At 40.9% G+C, this 9,091-nt stretch overlaps 1 long non-coding RNA gene across 1 annotated transcript in view; it reads left to right on the plus strand.

Annotated features, from left to right (window-relative positions):
- Positions 1-8,866, plus strand: part of LOC116444693 — a 29,003-nt gene extending 20,137 nt beyond the window's left edge. Inside the window, exons 2-3 of the long non-coding RNA XR_004240446.1 lie at positions 3,505-3,593; positions 8,034-8,866. This is a non-coding gene — a long non-coding RNA (uncharacterized LOC116444693). The remainder of the gene's footprint in view (positions 1-3,504; positions 3,594-8,033) is intronic.
- Positions 8,867-9,091: the final 225 nt, after the last annotated feature.

The following is a 9,091-nucleotide window of genomic DNA, read 5'->3' on the forward strand; positions in this document are numbered from 1 at the left end:
GCCCAATCCCAGTATGAGCCATTCACTTAAGAGTTGGACTTGATGATCCTCGTGCATCCCTTTCAACTCAGAATATTTTATGATCTCAGTCCCATATTTTAGCTTTTGGTACACATTTGTTTCAACTCTCTTTTGTTTCAAGTCAATGTACTAAACATTTTTTGTGCACAGGCTACAAATGAACAGCTGGTTAAAAGACATATTTAATTACCTTCAGTAGCATTGTTGTCTTTCCTGTCATCTGGTACCAAGCGACACTGGACATTTTACTCTACTGAAGGGTTTCCTGTCTTTATCAAGCCAGACTCCGGGCACGCTTTTCAGCAGAGAATAATTAAAAAGGGAGGACCCTGTGCAAAGGAACCACAATTTATCAGTGTAAAACCTACAATAAATTAAAACAGTTTTCTCTGAGTCATTTTAGCTGTCCGAGGAACTTGCACACCATTTTGTCATGCTAAGATACGTTCCTAATTAATCATTGCATGCACATGCACATGCCCCTGCACTTGATCAAATAAATAGTTCTCGACAGCTACATCCTCATGCACCCTTTGCTCCCCAAACTTACAAGCCTTTCGCAGGATGTTTAGACAGGAGGAAGGAGTGCAGGACACCAGCATGACAGTGCTTATTACAGTCTGGGGGCTAAATGATTCTGCTTTTCAAAAGGGGATATTTCTCATATCCACTGCTTTGTACTACAGTTGTGACAGAAAAGGAGAAAGCCCAGGCAAAGAGAAGGAAACAAGACAGGAGTGACTGCAATTACAGGTAGCCCGAAAGCCCAAGTGATAGTTGCATCCCATTCTTCTCCAGGGAAAGGAGGCAGTATGAAGAACGATCCTGTCCTTTTGGAGACTTTGACCTTTCTGTAACTTTACAAGTGTTAGAGGACATCTAGATGAGTGGAAACCCTTCCAGCCTCAGTCCCAGTCAGATTGTTTGGCCAGTGGAGATTTTATTTAGAAGAGGAAGAGATACACTCAACATAGATATGAACAAGCCAAGAGCTGTATGCTACACCAATTTTGGATTATATTCTTTTGCAATGAATGCACAGGAAATTCTTTGAGGCCTTGAACCACAAAGTACACTCTTTGTACTCAAAGTACACTCTAAAGAGCTCTGCTCTTTAGTTGGGAAGTGCCTCTTCACTGGTGCAGAATCAAACACTGGGTGTCTGGGCAGTCACCTTCCCCCCCCACCCAAAAAAAAAAAGCTGCTTTTCCTGCAATGTGCAGCCTGAAATTGAGCCCTACATGTGCCTGCAGTTCTCCCTTACATCTGCAGATCACAGTTGCACTGCAAAATGCATTCAGGTCCACAATTGCTTCTTCTAAGGATAAGCTTCTTCTCAAGGGCCATAAACTCTATGTGTGTTGAAATATTTCTGTGGCCTGATCGGGATCATTTAGCATATGAAAGATCAGTTGTACTATAACCCAATGGCATTACTGGTATGGTAAGCCACTGTACCTTTTCTATTGATTTTGTCTTATTCTGTATCTGCAGATACAAAATTAATCTGCTTTGCACTGTATGTGTCCTGATGATTGCAGTGCTGGCTGATATCTCGAGTGGGGACCTGGAGGCCAGGGAGAGCAGGCACATGAGAATCATCCTGGACAAGTGATACAGATGTGGAAAGTGTAGCCAGTAGTTACAGAATAAGAATAAAATCATGTTTAATTCAGTTTCTATACATAGCAGTGTGCAGGGACAATGGCTCCTTTTTTGGGACACATGTATCACCTGCAGAAATGAGCTACAGGGGACGGGGAGCACAGGTTGGGCAAGAGACAGGAGTATTGCCAGAATTGCAGTTCTGGTCCCTGCCATCTGGGATGCCTCTACCTGATCTCAGTGCAAGAGTGCATCCCTGCCCTTCCACCAGCATTGGTACCCTTACAGCAACTGGATCCAAAGAGGCACCTCCCCAAACTTCAGGAACTTAAGCAAGACCAAGCACCAGCTTGAGCAGTAAATTTCCAAAGCTCATCAGGAGCCCATCAGTTCATACAACTTTTAATACAAACATCGCTGTGTAGAAGTGAATCAAGCAAAGACATAATTTTCTCTCATTTGTGACTTCCAAAATATCATGTAAGTTTGAAAAAACGATTTTAAGTTCTGGCAAATTAAGAACACAATCAATTACAGAAAATCAGTCTGTAGGCTTTGTTATGACAAAATGCTTTTGGCTAATGAAAATATTTCAGCTAGAGTCTCACTCCCTCAAACATTTTGAATACTTTAGATTAAAGGAAATTCTGAAGTAAAATAATGGTGAATCAAAGGTACTGAAAAACAAATCAAAGTGACAATTTAGTTTTTAACAAAGTACTTTATTAAACACTTCTATATTACACAAGTGTTCTGCAAATTTTCCAAGGGTTTGTGAATTGATTCATGGTTGCTACAGCAGCTTTGTCGACTTAAACAGAGCTTTTTTCTTCATTTTCATTCATTCAGTCACTGAGAGTTAAAACTACAGAGAATGAACCAGGAAAGTCTGAGAACATGATTATTGAAAGATTGAAAAAATAGTTTTGGATAACCTTGTGTTTTCTTTCCTTTCTTCTACTTTGCTCCACAGGAAAAGGCTTTTGTGAGAGCAACTCTCAGCTGTTCTGGTTCAGGGAAGTTCGGTGATTATTTTTGGTTTCAGTTTGCTGAGCATTAGGATTCCTCTCATATTATTCTATTCTGAAATGAATTGAACAAGTCAAAGTGATTCTCATAACACTGAATTTGGGACTGAAATTATGTGACTTGTAATAATGTCAACTTTTTCTTAAACTGAAGCTGTCTTTCACAACCACAATGGAAACAAGCAATATCTCAAAAGGATGGATCAATGGATCCCTATGGGGATGATTCTGATTTCACAGATAACAATGGAAATCAGAGAAACATTGGCAACATTAGTGTTAAATGACTGTAAGTGAAAGCAAGACTAATTTCTACATTTCAGATAAACAAATATGCACATTAATAATTGTGTGCCGTTAAGAGTATTATACTGGCAGTAGTCATCTTACTTTAAATGTAGCAAGACTGATCACAGAGGAAGGTTAGGAGCTGGAATTTTACAGTTATTTTTGTATCTTATGCCAATTTCCTTTGTAGCAGTTGCTGTTTGGTATCTACTTGCTTTGTTAAAAGCAAACAGAGAAAAATAATTAAATACCTAATAATGATTCAGAAGTTGAATAAAAATAAAATCCAAATTTGCTAAAGCTAAACAGGAGAGGAAAAAAAGCATATTAATGTGTGCACAAAACATCAAGATGGAAAGAGCCATTCTAAGCTATTACATTGCCCTCATAAAGAATCTCTGAACAGGCAGACTTCACTCTTCATCTGGAGAGAAAAGACTCTGAACAGAGAAATTACAACTAAGAATGTACCATTTTAAATACAGCAGGTGCATGCTTTTGCACAAAGTATGCAAAAATGTTCTATCTGCTGGGCCTGATGCCATCATTTCTTGTCTTCTAGGAACCAGTCCTTTCACTGAATCAGGATGACTGTGGGTTTTGTACACCTTCATCATATAAATTGAATAGAAACCACCACACTAGAAGAAGGTAAACACCATTTGAGTTAAGGGGTGTGCTAGCAAAAAGTAGAAGAAATCATCCCCACAACACAGTTCCATTTTTCTATCTTTTCCAGCAGTGTTTCCCCAAATCAATATTATTAGCACATATTAATGAAGTGATTTTTAAAACAGTTTTATATCACATGACTTTTTTCAGAAATTGTTTAATATGACCTTGGCTTGGCTTGATTGGGTTTGTTTCAGTTTCTGTGGGATTTTGGGGGGCTTTGGTTGGTTGGTTGGTTGGTTTGGTTCGGGTGTTTTGTTGTTATTTTCTTTTTTGCTTTGGTTTTGGTTGGTTGGTTGGTTGGTTGGTTTTTTGCAAGTGAGCATTTTGTGATGAAAAGAATAAATCTGATCTTGATTTTCTGTTGTCCCACTGGGCTTGATTCCCTACTGTATTCTGTGTAACTGGAGATTTATGCAACTGAGCAGTTTGCATTTAGAAGTGGTAGGTAGGTTTTGAGCATACAGCCATGAAAAATGAGTCCAGGAAAGTGTGGTTATTATATGCATACATCGAGAGGATAATTTGAAAATGTTTTAGCAAATCTGATATATCAAGAACAGCTCCTGCTTTCTTCCAGTTGCCTTACATTAGTGCATCTGAAAAGTAGATACTAAGAATGTAGCAAAATTACTTAAATCAGTGACCAGGGGTATGTGTGGCTCTCGCGGACTTGGGTACAGGTGTAGATGGGTCAAAATGCCACTTGGTAAGAGTCAAGGAGGAAAAATTTTGGCAATGTTTCAGCACATTATCATGGCATAGTGACTTCGGAAGATGCCAGAGTTGCTGCTTGTAGTATTTTCAAAAATATCCCTCACTGCTTTTGTCCTTGCTGTTGCTTACATATGTGTCAGCTGGATAGTAAAAGCACACTTTCAAATTTCATACTAGAAACATATTCCTCATTTTTCATTATTCTGTTTTTGGGCTGGGGTTTTTTTGTGAATGTGATTCTTGCCTGAAAAATTTCATTCTCAGTAGAAAGCACAGCAACTTATCAAGGATCAAACATCCTAGCCCTTAGATAAACAAACATACTTTCAATGAAGAAGCAGCACTGTGAAGCCCACTTTTTATGCGTCTCTCTCTCTACTCACATCAAAAATAACAAATGGGAGTACTGGGTCAGAAATTAAGGTTTTACAGAAGTACTACTTCAACAAGCTCTAGCCATGGCAACGTACATATAGGGATAAGAGAAAGGTAAGGGTTTCCTCAAATATTGTTGGGCTCTTAGAAGTGGGGAAAAAGAGATAAAAAATATTTTGCCAGCATCAGGGAGGGAGAAGCACTAAGCACACAATTCCAGGTATTCAATACTTGTAGGGAGGAATAGATGAGACCCCCTTCCTGCCAGCCTGGGAGAGCAGGGATGTATTTCTGCCATGTTATCTGAAAGGAGAGGATATGTTTGGTATAAAGGTTTGGGAGGTAGAGCTGGCATGGTTTATCTGGACACCAAGGTGACAATAACAGGATGAAGAAAAATGGCATAACTGGAAGTAAAATAATGCCTGTAATGCAGAGCGGTTGTAAAGAAAGAGCCAGGTTATTGGGAGGTAGGAGCATGTTAGCAAGCAAAACTAAGAACGTATTGGAGATGGTGACAGAGAAGAGCAGTCCTGGGAAGTGTATCTTGGAGGCTGGAAGCTGGATTTTATGCCTTTTTAGAAAAACAGAGTGAATAGGTGAAATAATGGAAATGGGAGTATGGAAAGAGCCTGTCAATCATATTCCATTTCAAAGCCTGGTTAAATAGGCATTTACTTATACCAAATAGTGGTAGATGGCTGCAGCCGACATTCTGATAACTCCCAAAGCATTTTCTATCTATAGAAGTGCACAATGAAGACTATTTAATATGGCCTTCATTCCCAATTGAGCAGATTAATTTAATAGACTGCAGCCTTTTGTCGGAGGACAAAGGCAGGGAGCTGTGTAAAGCTGAATATGAAATACTCAGGAGTCTACTTCTGGCTGGTACTTAAGGCTCTGTTTTACAGTCATGGACTTTGAAGGAAATGCTGTACATAAAAAAAATAAAATAAAGAGCAGAAGGTGCTTTTCCCATATAGTCTATTACTTCCTGCAATTCATGAGAACTCTTTCCTTGTGCATAAAGGTCACCTTTCATTTATGTACATATCTGTTTGGTTTGCTGAAAAGGGTATCCTGAAAACATATTAAAAATATGAAAGGAAATGTAAAATTAGGGGTAAAAGAGTGTGTCTCATGACAGGACATCTATAAATAATGACTATTGAAGAGAGTTGGCCATTGAAACTCCTCCACACGGAAATATCCTCATGGCACTACCGATCACAGATTCCTGTTACCACACAGAGACTTTAAAACCACAGGCCAACACTGCTCACTGCTGTTTGAATGGCCAAAAAAAGAAAAAAAAAGGTGAGGATGTGAAGAGAGATTTGAAATTTTTCAGAATAATGCTGTAACAGAGAGACAACCAAAAGGAGAACCAACAACTTACAAACAAGGGAGAAAACAAGAGAGCAAAGAGAGACATTTAAATTATTGGATGCATTCAGGAGCAAGTGTTATAGTATGTTTGTTCATGTCCCCATAACTTTTCTGTGCATAACTACTTCCATCTTAGGCAGACCCAAGATCCAGATGACCCCAGCAGGACCCAGCAGATGACTGGGTGGAATGATGGTGGTGTCCCTGTGACCTAAATGTGTGAGGTGCAAGCAAACAGGGAGAGGGCATGAGTTGGGATCAACATATTGTTACCTCATGCTCAGCACAGGGGATTTGATGGGTCTGCCTGGAGTGCACAGCAGTGAGAAGCCTGCACTGGCCAGCAGTGGGTACCCCACCTCTAGCAGCAGCAGCCAGCTGCAGAACCACTGCCTGCCCTGGAGGGGCCATGGGCAGCACTGTTTTTCTTTTGACTGGAAATAAGTGATGGTGTTCTCACTTCCATGACACTTCTTTAGCAAACTTTCCCCCTGTCCTTGCTCTGTGAGGGAAATATCTGATTGAAAGCGTGGTTAGTTGAATTCATAAGCCCTTTCACAAACAGTAGCAAAGGATTATATTTGCAACCACTCTTTGCAAATATTAGAAAACTTTAACAAAGTATGGCTTAAAACTAAACCTTCATCAGCTCATTTCCATCACTGTTGCTAAATGGTCCCATGACTTGTGAACAAAATTCTGTATCAAGTTGATCAGCACTGAGATGCTGCCACTGGAGCTGCAGAGTCCTGGTCTTGGCTGTCTTCTCATGCACAGTGCACCCACAGGTGTGAGGGTTCTCTCCTTGAAGTGTACACAAAAGTAAAGTGCTGTTCAAATCCTCCCCAGCTTGCAACCACTGTCAGAGGATCTTGAACACTAAGAAATATTTTACATAGTAGTGAACATCATGGTGACCATCAGGAACTGCAGTAGGGCTGGGGTGATGCCAGTGAGGGACCTGGCAGAGCAGGAAGAGCTGTGAAGGGAAGCAGATGCTGCAGTTGGTCAGAACTGTGCAGAGCAGGACTCCCGGGGATGGAGGGAGGGACAAAGCACGAGTGGGTGGTGGATGAGCACCTCTCCAGCACCTGCAGCACCTCAGGAGGCTGTGGCAGTGTGGATGTGCAAAGGTGAGATTGCCCAAGTAAAACAAGTTAGGAAAGTAGTGTAAACCAGCAAGACCTTTAAAATCAAGATTAGTAACAAACCTATGTATTTTAGAAAGTGCTGTTAGCATGAGATTTCTTCAGTTGCAGTGGTAGGTAGTGCACGTGGAAAAGCGTTCAGCTATTCCTATAGACAAAGGTGCTAAGACCAGGCAGCTGAAAGGGATCTGCACAGCAGAAGGATATCGGGGTGTGTCAGCAACGGGAGCAGAAGGACAATGCAGAGCTCCAACTCCCTTCCGCCCCTGCCCCCTCTACCAGACATCCGGATTCCAGGCGCAAAAGGGCAAAGCCATTTTTTTCCCCCTTGAATAGCTTTTTGGGACTCTGGGAGGCTGCTCTGGAGACTGCCAAAGCCCTGCCGCCGCCCAAACAAGCTGCTAGCTCTAGCTTCAATTAATTATACACTTGGTGGTGACTGTAGCAGAACTGGAACCAGACGTGGTAGTAAAATATCTTGAGCCCGTTTCCATTTCCCCCCCACACCCCCCGCCTCTTATTTCCCTAGAGCAGCCGATTTGTCACTTGCAGGTAGAAGAGCCGTGGCTCTGCTGTCAGGGGGATGTATTTCTAGTGTAATGATGCATGACAGACATGTAATGATGCATGACGTGTGCCCTAGCTGCATTTTTTTCCTCCTCTTGCTTTTTCTTAATGCATTTTCAAGTAAAGTTTTGTTTCCATAAAAAAAAAAAAAAAATCCAGTGGAATTTAAACAAACAAACGAACGAACAAACAACCCCGTAACACTCAGTTTCTTGTTCAGGAGATTCCCCGAACAAGCAAACATGCAGCACTTCTCTATGGCATATGTGTGTTCTTGGATTTCCAACCTCCTGGAGACTGGACAACTGCATGGTATGCAAAATCTTTGCCTGGACACCATAATATTATTATATTATTAAATATTATTAATATATTATTAATTAGAACTACTCAAAGTCTTGCAGAGATCATCAGGTCCTGATCTAATAGTCTAATAGCAGGGGAATAAAAGCACGAAGCAGTACCATGTAATTTTTTTTTCTTTACTTCATGAAGCATTTGGATAATAAAAACTATGTATGCCTTTCTATTTGCTACATTTTAAATAACCATTCAGCATTGCTTTTATTTTTCAGTTCATTTAAATACGTTTCATGAGTTGCTGTTGTGGTGGGAATTTTCTATTGCTGTTATCACGTATGTCCTTGTCTTCAGGGTGCAGAATTCCATAAGGAAAGCATCTTTTGAAAGTGGGTTTTGGCTGGCTGGTTGACAGGTGCTTGGTAGACAGATACTTAGACTGCCATAGTCCAGTGTTTTCCCTGGGCTTTGTGTAAGGTCTACACACCCAGTCCATGATCAGTCCACCTTCTCCTTGGCTGCACAGCCCTGGCTGGGGGAAGCTGCAGCATCCTCAGGAGGCGAGTGTATGCCTGCGGACACTTCAGCAAAGGGGACACCTTGCAGAGGTGCCAAGAAGCCCATTTCGTCCCCTGCTGTGAGAAAAGACAGTTTTCACACAGTTTTCCAACATGGTAAAAAAAAAGTCACATTTGATTAACCCTGACTTCGTAGTTACTAGCAACAGAGAACGCTAAGATAACTGGAGGAGGTATAGAAGGAAAGCTAGAGAATAATAAATTCAAAAACCTTTTAAAAAAACTCCTGTGAGCTGGGACTAAATGGCAAGTCCCAAATTCCACTAAAGTTATTAAGTGTGGGATGCAGGGGGAGTTAAGAAGCCTGTCTGTCCTGCTGGAAGCATTTACTTAAGAGATATCTATTATTTTTCATTCCCATTTGTACTGGGCTGTGGCCTGAATCCAAGTCAGGGACCAG

Source organism: Corvus moneduloides, chromosome 5 (assembly GCF_009650955.1).
Source record: "Corvus moneduloides isolate bCorMon1 chromosome 5, bCorMon1.pri, whole genome shotgun sequence".
Lineage (NCBI taxonomy): Eukaryota > Metazoa > Chordata > Aves > Passeriformes > Corvidae > Corvus > Corvus moneduloides.